The sequence below is a fragment of the Panthera pardus genome, unplaced genomic scaffold (assembly GCF_024362965.1).
Source record: "Panthera pardus isolate Hobbes unplaced genomic scaffold, ASM2436296v1 HiC_scaffold_25, whole genome shotgun sequence".
Classification (NCBI taxonomy): Eukaryota; Metazoa; Chordata; class Mammalia; order Carnivora; family Felidae; genus Panthera; species Panthera pardus.
In genome coordinates this window covers 89,927,973-89,942,655 of record NW_026526821.1, presented here as the reverse complement: position 1 = coordinate 89,942,655, position 14,683 = coordinate 89,927,973, and the positions used below count along the sequence as shown (strand labels likewise).

The window sequence follows — 14,683 nt, the reverse complement described above, 5'->3', positions numbered from 1 at the left end:
GATATATTTATATATGTAATATGGCTGCCATTGAAGCAATATTTATCACATCATTACAGTACAATATTATTGTCTATGTCCATCACACCATGCATCAGACTTCTATGACTTGTTTTCTACTCGTTACAAGTTTATATCCTTAAACACCATTGATCTTATCCTTCCTATCCTCCATCTTGTAGTAACCACCATTTTACTTTGTTTTTTTCACAAGTTTGACTTTTTTAGATTGCCCATATAAATGATATCATACTATATTTGTCTTTCTTCATCTGACTTATCTCACTTAGCATAATGTACTTAAGGTCCATCCGTGTTGCCACAAATGGCAAGAGATCCCTTTTTTCTCATGGCTCAATAATATTTAATTATCTATCTATCTATCTAGATATATACCTACACATATCTGTATATGTATAATACATATATATATATACATATATATATACATATATATATATATACACACACATACATACATACATACGTATAGTAATCCATTCATTCATTGATGGATGTTTGGGTGTTTCCATATTATTTTGGCTATTGTGAGTAATGTTGGGATAAACATGGGTGTACATATATCTTGTTGAAAACCTGTTTTCATTTTCTTTGGGTATATACTCAGAAGTAGAATTGCTGGACCATACAGTAGATCTGTTTTTAATTTTTTAAGGAAACTCCATATTGTTTTCACCGTGGTTAGACTAATTTACATTCCCCCCAACAGGTTTTATAAGGCTTCCATTTTCACCTCATCCTCACCAGCACCTATTGTCTCTTGTCTTCTTAATGATAGCATTTTCTTTAACAGATAAGAAGTGATACCTCATTGTGGTTTTTATTTTTATTTCCCTGGTGATTAGTGATTTGGAACAACTTTTCATGTGCCTGTTGGTCATTTTTATTGCCCTCTCTGGAAAATTTTCTATTTAGTTCTTCTGGAAATTCTTTAATCATATTCTTTTTGTTGTTGTGTTAGTTCTTTGTATATTTTGGATATTAACCCTTTATTCGATATATGGTTTGCAAAACTTTTCTCCCATTCTGTAGGCTGCCATTTCATTTTGTTAATTATTTCTTTTGTTGTGCAGAAGCTTTTGAGTTTGATGTAGTCCTGTTTCTTCATTTTTACTTCTGAGTTTGGATAGTGGTGATGGTTGTGCTGGTTTTCCTTTACACTTCAAAAGTATTCTAGCTGATCTAAGAATTAAATTGACGTGGGACAGATTAATAGGAGAAAATCAAATTCTGAGTCTCCCTCTCTCTCTGCCCCCCCCCCCCCCCCCATACTCACACTCTGCATCTCTCCCTCAAAATAAATAAACATTAAAAAAAAAAGAGAGAGATAAGGGACATAGAAGAGACTTTGATCAAACAGGCAGTGCCAGGTTCCTCCCTATTTACCACCCCTAGTTAATATTATAATGTAGTTATCTATGGTGAGAGCTCTCTTCCTGAAGAGGGTCCTCTATTTAAGTTCTTTTAAGCGGTTAGATGGGAGGTCAAAGTTTCTTCCTCTTTTGGGCCTTGATTATTTTTAGCTTGAAATAAGCTGCATGCCAAAGTGACACATTTTGGGGTAGACTGCCACTGGCTCCTACAGTTGCAGAATAATGTAAGTGTACTTAGTTCCATTGAACTGTATGCTTAAAAATGGCTAAAATGAGCATCTGACTCTTCATTTCAGCTCAGGTCATGATCTCATGGTTGTGAGATCCAGCTCCTCATCAGGCTCCATGAGGAGCACAGAGTCTGCTTAAGATTCTGTCTCCCTCTGCCCCTCCTCCACTTGCACTCTCTCAAAAAAAAAAAAAAAAAAAAGGTTAAAAGGGTTAAATTTATGTATGTGTTACCACAAGAAAAAGTATGTGCATACAGTGCCTTTTAAATTTATTTTCATATGCCATTTCTCTTTAATTGAAGGGAATGGAGGCCATTTCTACTAAAATTACAGATGCACTTACTATTTGATACAGATTTATCCTATCTGTATATACCTACTCACATACGGAGTGTCATGTGTACAAGGTGATTCACTGTAGCCTTGTTTGCAACTGGCAAAAGATTGGAAATAAAGTATCCCCCCCAGAAGAGGCTGGTTCATACATTATGTATATCCAGGCAATAGAGTACTATGCAGCTGAAAAAAATGAATAAGGAAGATCTCTATTTACTGATTTAGAAAGATCTCCAGGATATATTAGGTAAAGAAACCAAGGTACAAGTATATATAGCATGCTACCTTTTGCATAAGAAATGGGAGAAGTAAGACTATGTATTCTAATTTGTTTGTATTTGCATAAAACATTTAATGGATAAGCAAGAAACTATAAAAACAAGGGTTACCTGTAGTGGGCAGGGGGAAGGAGTGGATGGGAACTAAGTTTGAAGGGAGGTTTTTCAGTGCATACTGTTTATATTGATTTGACCTTTACACCCCAATGTGGGGTGTAAACACATGACCCTGAGACCACAAATCAAGTGCTCTACTAAGACAGCCAGGCACCCAGGTTGTTTTCACTCTTAGATTAACTGAGATAAACAAAACAATAGTTATCATTCAGGCTTTTTACATGGATTCATTTAATCTAACAACCTAATAATATAGATACTATTATTAACATTCTCATTTTACAAGTGAGGAAACAGGGACATGGAAGGAATTAAGTAACTCACCTAAGATCTCACACAGCCCACAAATTGCAGTTAGAATTCAAACCCTCCATCTATCAAATCCTGGCTCTCCCAACATCCTTGCACAAGTATCTTTGAACACTTGTCCTATTATTTCATTTCTTTGGCTACACTATTAGAAGTGGTTACATTGGAGGCACCCGGGTGGTTCAGTCGGTTAAGCTTCTGACTTCGCTCAGGTCATGATCTCCCGGTTTGTGGGTTCCATCCCCTCTTAGGGCTCTGTGCTGACAGCTCAGACTCTGCTTCGGATTCTGTGTCTCCCTCTCTATCTGCCCCTCTCCGTCTTGCGCTCTCTCTTTCTCTCAAAAATAAACATTAACAACAACAAATTTTTTTTTAAAGTAATGCTTTAAAAAAAAAAAGTGGCTACATTGGGTCAAGGAGTTTGTCCTTTTAATTTTTTTTCTTTCTAAATTAAAAGAACCAAAATGCCATTATGTACATTGGCATTATTTTACATTCCCATCATAAGGGCATGAGGGGGGTGCCTGGTTGGCTCAGTTGAGCGTCTGATTCTTCGCTTCGGCTCAAGTCGTGGTCTCGAGGTTCGTTTCATGAACCTGCTTGTTATCTTCTCCCTCTCTCTCTGCCCCTTCCTCAGCTCGAGATTTCTCTCTCTCTCTCTCTCAGAATAAATGAATAAACTTGTGGGGGAAAAAAACAAGGGCATGAGAATGCCTGTATCCCCATATGGATAACACTGAGTAGCAGCAAAATTTATTTTTTTCCTCAAGCTAACTGATGAGATATGGCTTGCCACTAATGTTTTAATTAGCAGTTTAGCACTCAAAAGCTTAGCGAATGACCCCTGGGGAGCCATTTGCCTAGGGCAACGAGTCCTCCAGTCCCGGTGCGCTGTCTCCTCTCGGCCGGCAGAGGGCACAGGCTTAGAGGCTCCTCTCTCCTGTGGTCCTCGTTGGCTTCCCAGGCACAGTGCGCACGCGCGTATTTCGCTCCAGGTGTCCAGCTTTGTGCCTGACCGAGGTCTCCTCGGCTGCGCTCAGCGCGCAGTTTTTAACCCTGGCTGGTTTTCGGGGAAGAGTAGCGTGTTCCCTGAACCCTGAGCGACTCTGGGCCTCTGGGGCGAGAGGGTGTGGGGCGGGCCTCGAGGGGTCGGGCGGCGCGTCGGGCAGCCCACGCGGGCGGGGCGGGCGGGGCGCGCCCGGCAAGGACTTGGGCGTCGGTCGCCGGTGGTGGGGCCGGAGCCGGGCGCGGAGCCCCTGACAGGACAGGTACGGAGGCGGCCACCCTGCCAACCGTCTCCGCCGCAGCCCCCCGCGTGTTCGCTAGGTTCCCGGCGGTGGACTGGGGGCCGGGTGCTGGACTGGGGCGCGGCATGGAACCCGGTGTGCGGAGCGGGGACGGTAGGGATGGGCCGCGGCGGGGTGGGCGCCTGCCTGAGTCTGGGCCTGTCCGACCCACCTGCACTCTTCAGTCTGGTGGTGTTCTCCCGGGGTCGGAGTGGTGGCGCCTCCTAATTCCTCCGCAACGGCGAGGGCCTCCCTCCTTTCCTGGGAGTGTCTGAGGCACCTCTGAACCCATTCCGAGCTACAGGTTTCCTTGTGGGCACATAGTTGAGAAGTTTGTGTCAAAAGAAAAACAAAAAAACCGTAGAGGACTGAAACGTGGGGGCGTGGATATGGGTTTGTTGTGTCTGTGCCTCCCACTGCTGGGGTCCGCCTTAACTGGCTGCATGACTCTTGAGAAGTCATCTTGCACATTCCTCTTGTCTTTAGGCAGAACTACAGGTAAATCACACACACAGGAACTCCGCCGTTTTTAAAGAGGCAATGATTTAGAAGCTTCCCCTCATCTATTGCAGTGATGAGAACAGCAAGCCCATGTTGACCACTTACTAATCCAGTATGCTTAAGGTACTGAGAGTCAAAGAGCGATGAGGTCAAGATAGACATTCTTTACCCGGTGTACTGCCAAAGCCTCAGCCACTGGGATGTTAAAGGAAATTACTATAACGTTTTTCTTTTAAGGCATTATGTGCTCAAATATGTTTTGAAACTTCATGGTTAAAGTTTCCTCTGGAATATTTCAGAGCCTTCAGTATGCTAACAAGATCACTGAAAGTATGGTATGGAGACTTTCCCAGATTTGAATGGGAAATGCTGTTTTTTCTTGGGTGCTGACTCTGTTTAACATCTGAGATAGTTTAGGAAGTGCAGTTCCAGAATTAGAAAATCAGGGTTTGGAAGGGACTGTGTAGGTCAGTGCTTTTCAAACTTTAATGGCTCATAGACTTGCAGGTCTTGTTAAAAACAGATTCCGGGGGGCTCTCCATTTCTTTCTTTTCTTTCTATTATTATTATTATTATTATTATTATTATTATTATTAAGCACGCACAAGCAGGGGAGGAGCAAGGAGAGAGGGAGAGAGAATCTCGAGCGGGTTCCACACTGTCAGCACAGAGCCTGACTTGGGGCTGGATCTCACAGACTGAACCATGAGATCATGACTTGAGTCATGATTGAAGGTCCCACACTTAACCGACTGAGCCACCCAGGTGCCCCTGTTTCTGCATTTCTAACAAGTTCCCAGGTGATGCTGCTGCTGCTGCTCTATGGACCACACTTTCAGTAGCAAGGGTGTTGATCACTGGATTGAAATTTAGAGACCATGTTCTGCTTCCTGCTTTGTAACATAAATTTTGCTGCCTTGAATGAGCCCCTTCACCTGTTCAGGTCTGTAAAATAGGAGGCTGGACTAGAAGAGTACTAAGGTTCCTTTCAGATCTAAAATGCTTGTGATTCAAGTTCAGTAACCCTTGTGATAGTTGAAGTCCATCTAAAATATCCTTCCCAAATGGCCAGTTTGGACTTGAACATTTTCTAATAATGGGGAATTTACTACATTTCATCCTGAGATAGCTTAATAAGGAACTTTTTCAACTTACTGAAATACATCTCTACAACTTCCATCCTGTTGGTACTAGGTTATTTTTTAGAATTGAACAGAAAAAAAGTGTACAGTCCCCCTTTAAAAAGGTTACTCTTAAAGTATTAGATGATGGTTGTCCTCCCAAATTTTCTCTGCTGAATTATTCTTAATTCTTCCATGTCATTGTTTCAAATCCCTCTTTTAGTATTTTTTTTTAAACATTTATTTATTTTTGAGAGACAGAGAGAGACAGAGCATGAGTAGGGGAGGGGAAGAGAGAGAGAGGGAGACCCAGAATCCAAAGCAGGCTCCAGGCTCTGAGCTGTTTGGTAGCACAGAGCCCGATGCGGGGCTCGAGCTCACGAACTGCGAGATCATGACCTGAGCCGAAGTCGGACGCTCAACCGACTGAGCCACCCAGGTGCCCCTCAAATCCCTCTTTTAAATTTAGTCTTTCTGCATGGAGTCTAGTGGGGTTTTGGCTAGCCTTTGAAGGCTGGGTGGGGCTTGCAAGACTAGGGAAAGCATCCTAAGCAGCTGCCAGTGGTGCAGAGATGACGCTGCATATGTCAGAGCCAGGATTGTTTGGTTAAGTAAGAAATGGTATGTCAGTGAAAGATTTGGGGCAGGTGAGTATATGGACAAAATATTTTAGAGTGCATCATCGTGTTACTGTGATATATAATGTGGTTGGAAATGGAGAAGGAGAGAGGCAGGGAGCCAAATATACTTCACATCCTAGTAGTAGAGGACTTATGTTGATGATAGAGGAATGCCTTATATTTGTGTATAAGATTTTACAGATTACAGAACCTTCCACTGGCATGACCTCATTTTATTTAATAGTCCTGTGAGGTGGGCAGAGCAGCTGTTATCCTGCTTTACAGATGAGGCGCCAAAGGGGGAAAATGCCTTGCCTTAATTCTCAAAGCTATTAAATGGTGACCAAAGTGGTGACAATGGTAATGGAGGAGAAAAGAAGGATGCAGGAGGCAATACTAAGGAAGAATTGGTTAAGTTGGGCCTGACTGACATGAGGATACAAAGGAGAAGAAGTTGTTACAGAGAATTCAAAAGACTCAGGAGACTCATACTACCATTGACAACTGCCACTCTATGTTTTACTCTACCTTCTCTGTCATTGCTAGTGGCTGCCTGGAGTTATGGGTTGAGAGGGATTGTAGTAGAGGATTCCCAGGTTGCTTGGCCTGTCTACAGCTACTGGTGGTACTGTGGGGACTTGGGTGTCTGTCCCATACTAAGGGAAATGAGAACTGGATCCACATCCCTGAGGAGGTAAGTGCTGAGCAGTTGACTGATTGAAATCTACCTTAGGGTCCTTGCCATCCTGGAGACTCTGGATTTGGCTTTATATCATTTTTTTTTTTTTTTTTTTTTGAAGTTCAGGCTAGTACCAGTAGCACTTGGCTGATGGCCAAATTGAGTGTCCATTCTGACCTCTTGAAGCTCCTACATATCCCCTGAGGGTTTCTCTTAAGCAAATACTAGACCTTTGTCACCCGCAGAGCCTCACTCAAGCTGTTTTCCCAGATCTGCACTTGTGCTAGAGCCTAGAGGTCTCTCTGTGGTCCTCCTACTGTGGAAGCATGTGAGATTGAGAATTAGTGTCATTGCCAAATTTCATAGGACCTGGGGCTGTCCCTACATTTTTAGTTTCTTAGGCTCCTATCTGGAGAGGAAAGAGTACATCTGCTGGGGTTCGTGTGTGCATGACTGTTAATTTCCTCCATGGTGGGGGTCTTTTTAGGGTAAGCTACTCTGGGAAAGTTGACAGAGCCAGCTTATATCCCTAGAGCCTGGTGTTGGTACAGGCTTGTATTTAACATTAAATGTCTTCTGTGCTCAGTGCTTAGGATACTGAGATGAATAAAAACTCCCTTCCCTGGAGGAATTCATGATGGGATAAGAGAGACAATATTTTGATAAAAATGTGGTGTTGTGATAGAGATCTGTCCAAAGTGCTGTGTGAGGGCACAGGGGGGAATGGCTAGCTCTACATGGAGACATTGGGAATCTTCAGGAAAGAGATGATAATAGAGCTGAGCCTTAATGATGAGAAAAGAGAATGGCCTTGGTGACATTTGCAGCATTTATAGAGGCAAAGGGGGGAAGGTAAGTAGATCCATGTAGCTGGAATATACGAACTTTGGGATCAAAGGAGAGGTTATTGATGAGACTAGATGTAATGAGGCCAGGTTTTTAATGGTCTATAGTGCTGTGCTCAGAAGATTCAGTTTTGTGGGCAGGGAGATGATGTGATTCTATTTTGGGAAGCTAACTGAGGAAGTAGACCGAAAGGGGAGAATCTGGATCAGGGACATTAGTAGGAGACTCTTGTAATAACATAGGCATGGCTTAAGACTGAAGTAAGGATTAGGTTAGTGGGGATGGTAAGGGGATGGATCTGAGAGAAACCGTGGAGACAGTCAACCTAACATAATGATTAACTGGTTGTTGAGAACAAAAGAGGGAGTTGTTAAGGATGACTTGGTCTTCTGTTTTGGGTGAGTGGTGGTGCCAGTAGTAAAGAGGGAATATAGGGGTGCCTGGGTTAAGCATCTGACTCTTGATTTTGGCTCAAGTCATGATCTCACGATCAAGCCCTGAGTCAAGAGTCCTGTGTTGAGTCCTGCCTCAGGCTCTGCACTGGGCATGGAGCCTGCTTAAGAGTCTGCCTCTGTCCCTGCTCATTCATTCTCTTTCTCTCTCTCTTTCTCTCTGTCTCTCAAAAAAAAAAAAAAAAAAGAAAGAAAATCCTTTTTTTTTTTTTTTTTTAAAGGGAATATAGAAAAAGAATATTTTTTGAGGGGGAAGTTACCAACTGTGTTTTTTTTTTTTTCCCAACGTTTTTTTATTTATTTTTGGGACAGAGAGAGACAGAGCATGAACGGGGGAGGGGCAGAGAGAGAGGGAGACACAGAATCTGAAACAGGCTCCAGGCTCCGAGCCGTCAGCCCAGAGCCTGACGTGGGGCTCGAACTCATGGACCGCGAGATCGTGACCTGGCTGAAGTCGGATGCTTAACCGACTGCGCCACCCAGGCGCCCCACCAACTGTGTTTTAAGTTATGTTGAACTTGGGTCTGTGGCACTTAGCAAACAGGTGGAAGTGTGGGTCTGAGGTTCTGAAGAGAATCTGTGCCTGAGGCAGTAGGTGTAAGTGGGAGTTGATGCTGCGGGAATGGATGAGCCTGGCTATGCTTATAGGAGGCTGAAGGTGACAGAGGAGTCAAGAAGGATTGGTGTGCAAGGTAAGAGAATGTTGTCCAGGGAGCTTGGAGAGGAAAATGTTCCAGGAAGATCAGCAGCTTCAGTTGCTACAGGGAAGTCAAAGTAAGACGAGCTTGGAAAATGTGCCTTGAGACTGGATTGTTGGATCACCAAGGCTCTTCTACTTATGGAGTGTGAGCAGCTTCCGAGAAGTGGTAGGGACAGGAGCCAGGTTGAGCCAGATTGAGGAGTGGATGGGAAGGGAGGACAGGGAGGGTGTACTCACTTTGAGTAGTTTGGCAGGGAAGGAAGGGAGAGAGATGGTGGCATCTCATGGAAGAGGTAGCGGTGACTAGAGACAGTTTTTCCTAGAAGAGTCTTGAGCATAGGTTACCTGATCCTGTATAAGAGCTAGTAGATAGGGTGCAGTTGAAGGTAGGAGAAAAAAATATGATTGCTAAATCAGGTCCTCAGAGGAGGGTGGAAGGGTTGGCTCTGAAAAGAATGGGACATCATTTTCTTTGAAAGAGGAACGACAGAAGAAAGAATGTAGGAAGAAAGAGGCAATGATGGTTGCAGATGTATCTAAATTTGCAAAGGAATTCTTATCTAACAGGTTCAGTTTTCTTTTTCAGCAGAATTATTTGCTGAGGAGAGTGGGTGCTGGTGTGGGCTCAAATAGGAATAGGACTTGAAATTAGTAAGGGAAGCTTGAAATAACTGTGCAGAGGCAGGGAAAGAGAGTAGACCTGATATTCTCTTCAAGAGAATCTGAACTTGAATCTTGCATTGTAGGCCTCTCCTTCCTCTTTCTCATAATAATAATAATAATGGCTGACATTTATTGATGCTCCATACCAGGTGCTCTTCTAAATGCTCTAAAGACATCCTCGTGTAATTTTCACAACTTTGTTAGAAAGGTATTGTTGTTGTCTCTATTTTACACAAGGGGAAATCAAGGCATGGAGGATTACTTAGGCCTAGTAGTGTTTATATTTGATGAGTCTCTTACCTCTGCTGAAATGGCATTCCTTCCTCTTAGGCACCAGAGAAGGCAGAAATTTAATCCCAGCCCCCAGTTTTCTGGACCTAGAGGGGCTAGAGTCTCGGGCTGCTAAGAGCAAGTCTTACCTGGCCACTGTTTGAGCACGACTGTGGCATGGGTGGGCAGGGAAGTGGGGTCAGTGTTGCCACTGGCCTTTTACAAATAGGTAGGAAACTCTGAAATCCTTGAATGAGAGTAGCATCCTGACTAGAAAGACAAGTAACTGATAGTGATTTGACAGGTATTGCAGGCAGAGATTCTGTCACCTGAGACAGTGAATATGTAAAAGAGAATTGTCTCCATCAACCAGAAAAAGAGAATTTTTTTTCTGCCACATATGGGAGTAGACAGACCTATATAACCTTACATAATAGCATAGATTATTAACACTCGCCTTTTATGTTATCCCCTTTAGTGTGATAGAATTTGCAGGTAAGATGCCCTTGAGTGAAGGGGGAGAATGGTGGGATAGCATGAATGGAAGAGAAACAGGCTTACCTTTTTCTGCTGCAGCCACTGGAGCATCATTTCCGTGTCCTTCCTCTTGTGGTTGCTATGGATACGCCTTTGCGTGGTGACTTGAGGAGATTGATTTCCATTATGATCAAATGATGACGTGGATTTAAAAAGAAAGGACAGAATGCTCTGCTTCTGGGGAGTGGCTGGTGAGCTGCCCAAAAGGCAGAGTCCAAGCACAGCCAAGGTGGCTGTGGCTTTGTTGGCTGCCTTGGCTTTTGCTGAAGTTGTGAAATGGTGCATCTCTCTCTTTAGAGCGCAGGCTCAGGGTTCCCTGTCTGCAGGGTCCTAGTGCCAGAGATTTGCAGTTGATTCATGGGGAGGAACCGGCAGGAACTTCAAACAGGCTGTTAAGTAGGACTCCTGCTAGCACTGGGAAGGTTGTAGTTCTTGAGTATGGGGCTGGGGGCTGCACTCAAGTACCTGTTACCTTCCTGCAAAAGTTCCTTTATTGAGGATAAGTGAGGCATATTGTATAGCTTTCCTCCCTGACTCTTCAGGGTCTGAACCCTCTGGAGGCAGGCCTGGTAGTCTTTGGGTATTCTTGGAGGAAGGGGATACTTTGGGAAGAAGTCAAGCTGCATTCAGATTGGGAGTGGGCTGTAGACATTTCTGGGATAATAAGGAGCTGGAGAGGTAAAGAAAGTCATTTAGGCGGTGCCTGGATGGCTCAGTTGGTTGAGTGTCCAGTGCTTGTTTTCGGCTCAAGTCATAATCTCGTGGTTTGTGAGTTTGAGCTCCACATCGGGCTCTGTGCTGACAGCGTGGAGCCTGCTTGGGATTCTCTTTTTCCCTCTCTCTCTGTCCCTCCTCTGCTCGCTTTGTCCCTCTCCCTGTCCCTCTCTCCCTCCCAAAATAAATAAATAAAAGTTTAAAAAGTCCATTTAGGGTTTAAGTCCTATCTGTATGAGATCTGTAAAGCAGATACGAGTCAGACCGAGGAGCAATGGGCTTTGTGTGTGTCTAATTTCTGGGTTCCTGTGTGTGTCTGGAATCCAGCCTTCCACCCTCCTAGTCCCATCCTTCCATACCCCCTGACACTCAGTGAGCAGACAGCTCTTTTTTTCCTGATTCCTGAGGGACTTACATCAGTACTTCTCCCTTCCTTACTAGTGCTTTCAGAGATATACAGTTTTATCCTAGTCTGAAGAAAATCTGAATCTTGTTGGTTACCATTGTGTTAATCTTTGTTGTTTTTTTTTTTAATGTTTTTTATTTATTTTTGAGACAGCATGAGCAGGGGAGGGGCAGAGAGAGAGGGAGACACAGAATCCAAAGCAGGCTCCAAGCTCTGAGCTGTTAGCACAGAGCCTGACGCGGGGCTCAAACTCATGGACTGTGAGATCATGACCTGAGCCGAAGTCAGACGCTTAACCAACTGAGCCACCCAGGCACCCCAATTTGTGTTTATCTTTGTAACCAAACTTACAAACTGCCCAGTGCCTGATACAATTCAGTTCAGGTGTGTGAACCTTGCTCTCAGACTGCCTGGGACTCAGACCACTTCCTCTATGAGTGGGATGAGGGAAATGAGACAGTTCAGTTAGCTCAAGATCAAGGTTAATTGAGATGAGACAAGAGGAGGTCAAGGGCTCAAAGGATGCTGGGGTGCTAGTAAAAGCGAGGTAGAAATGGTGCAGGCTGGGCGCCAAAAAGGCTTTTCCTTCTTACTTGTTCCTTCTTAATTCTTAACAGTCTACTCATTTTCCTGTCATTTTCTGAAATAATCTCTAAGATCATTGGTTATCTATTTATCAGACATAGATTTTCCCCTCCTCTCTTCCCATTTTCCTAGATATTTTAACAGTATATAATATCACTGGGGAGAAAAATGGATTAGAAATCCAGGGTGTATCTGTCTCATCTCTGGCTGAGGGAACACATAACTCAGAATTATTCTGTGTGACATGGGATGGAGCCCAGTGGTGCTATGAAAGGATCACCTGTCCGTACAGCTAGTCAAGTGTGCCGCCCTGTCATTTTCTGGCCATGAGACTCAGGAGAGTCCTTTGACTTCTGAGACTCAGTTCCATCACCTGTAGGATATAGAGATACTGGAATCTGTTTTGTTGGCATCACAAGTTCATTTTGGAAGGAGATAGTGAAATAACGTGTCTGCGTGCAGTTACGTTTGTTCCAGAGAAGGCCCTAAGAAAAGACTTATCTTCTCTCCCCTAACATGTTCCATTTCCCTTCCCGGTTCCTCCCAATTCTCTTACTGTTTTCGATTATCATTCTTCTAGTACTCATGCTTGAAAGCTCCTGGGTTTGTTCATTCATTTTCATTTTTGTGCATTCATTCATCCATCCATTCATTTATTCATGCAGCATTTAAGTTCTTACTGTGTGTAAGTCATTATTGATGTATCTTCTCACTAATGATGAAGACAACATCTGCATTTTGTTGAGCATCTAATCTGTGCCAGGCACTGTGCTAAATGCTTTACTTCAATCTTTAATCCTCACAACATCTCTGTGAGGTAGGTATCATTTCCCCCTTTTTTCAGATGAGGTAACTGGGGCTCAGAAAGTTCAATATCTTGACCAGAGTCGTACAGATGAGGAAATAGGAGAACCAAAGCTGTGTGCAGGTCTGTCTGTCTCTGGAGCCGTGCAGGCCCTCCGCCTCTGTCCCCATGTGTGATCTATCCCAGGACCTTCTCAGGGCGTCTTTGTACATCCTCTGAATTGGTTTCTGTCCTCTCCTGCTTGAGTTCAGACCCTCCTCACCCGTTGCTCATTATGCAGCAACCTCCTTGCTGTTATCCTGTCTTTACCAAGTTGCTCCTGCCTCCACTCCAGCCTGTTCTGCTTCCAGTTTGATCTTTGTAAAATAGTTTTCATTATGCCAGTCTCCTGCTCAGGAAGAAGACACACTTGTTGTTATTAGATCATGGAGATGGAGTTATCTTTCTCTACCTGAATGTTAAGCTCCCTGACTATCCATACTTAACCTACTAGTATATCTCAACATTGATGTGTTTATTTATTCAATAAACATTTGGCTCCATGAGCTAATGGTGATGGGATCACAGAGACAAAAAGTTGTGGGCTATGCTTTTTTTATTATTTTTTTTAAGTTTATTTATTTAGAGAGAGAAAACACCAGCGGGTGAGGGGCAGAGAGAAGGAGAGACAATCCCAAGCAGGCTCCGTGCCATCAGCACAGAGCCCGATGTGAGGCTCGAACTCACAAACTGAGATCATTACCTGAGTCAAGATCAGGATACACTGACTGTGCCATCCAGGGCCCCTGTGGGCTATGCTTTAAAAGGCTTATAGTTTGATAGAGGAACTCATCTAGAATTCTTTACTTCAGCCAAACTAGTCTACTTTAATATTTCCTAGTCAAGCAAAGCTATTCTGTCCCTACTCAAAGTGTGTTTACAACTTACAGTGTTTGTAGGCCTTTCCACATATCCAGAACAAAACAAAACAAGGCATAGTCAGGTACCCCTTTTCTTTTTAATTCACCTATTTTTTGTCTGTAATTCCTATAGTTATAACATTGCCTAGATATTTTATTTTTAGATTTATATACTACATTATGTCAGCTGATTTTTTTTGCATTTCTACAGCTTCTGTACTTTTTACAAAGCACTTTTATGTGCTGTCCCTTATTTGAGCCTCATAACATTAATGTAGAGATGGCAGCTGATATTCCCATTTTATAGAAGAAACAGCCTCCAAGAAGTTAGGTGACTATATATACACTTGTATGGTTGGTGAGTTATGAGGTCATTTTTAGATATGAGTTCTCCTGTATTTTGGAAGACAGTATGGTCTAGAGGAGGAGCACGCCCTTGGAAGAAGCCTAGAGATACATGTGGTAAACAGTGAGGCTAGTGGAAAGTGCAGAGGGTTCCAGTTCAGGCTTTGGTTCCAGTTTTGGCTCCATTCCTCACCTTGTGTGTAACTTTAGGGAAGTTACTTAGCTCTCTAAGCCTCAGTTTCCTCGTTAGCACTGTCCCAGGCCTGCCTTTCTGTGGAGTTACTGTGATTTACAAATATGAGGATAACAACATTGTTATTAGCTGACTTTTGTTGAGTACTTACTAAATGCCAGGCAATGCCTTAAATGTTTTACATGGATTATCTTGGCTAATCCTCACAACAGCTCTCTGAGATTTGTTCTTTGCTCCCAAATGACAGATAAGGAAATTGAAACACAGAGATGTTAAGTAACTGGACCAAGTTTATGCAGTTCCCAGGGGGTAAAGCCAAGAATTGGACATAAGCAGCTTGAGTCTAGAAAAGTACTCTTAACCATGGTACTAAAACTTGTGTTTTTTACGGTGCTCT

General features: G+C 43.3%; 1 protein-coding gene across 1 annotated transcript in view; it reads left to right on the top strand.

The window, feature by feature from the left end:
- The first annotated feature begins 3,802 nt into the window (after window positions 1–3,802).
- DCTN1 (dynactin subunit 1) overlaps window positions 3,803–14,683 on the top strand; it is a 31,001-nt gene continuing 20,120 nt past the window's right edge. The window contains exon 1 of the mRNA XM_019442232.2: window positions 3,803–3,932. The gene's annotated coding sequence lies outside the window, so the exon portion shown is untranslated. The remainder of the gene's footprint in view (window positions 3,933–14,683) is intronic.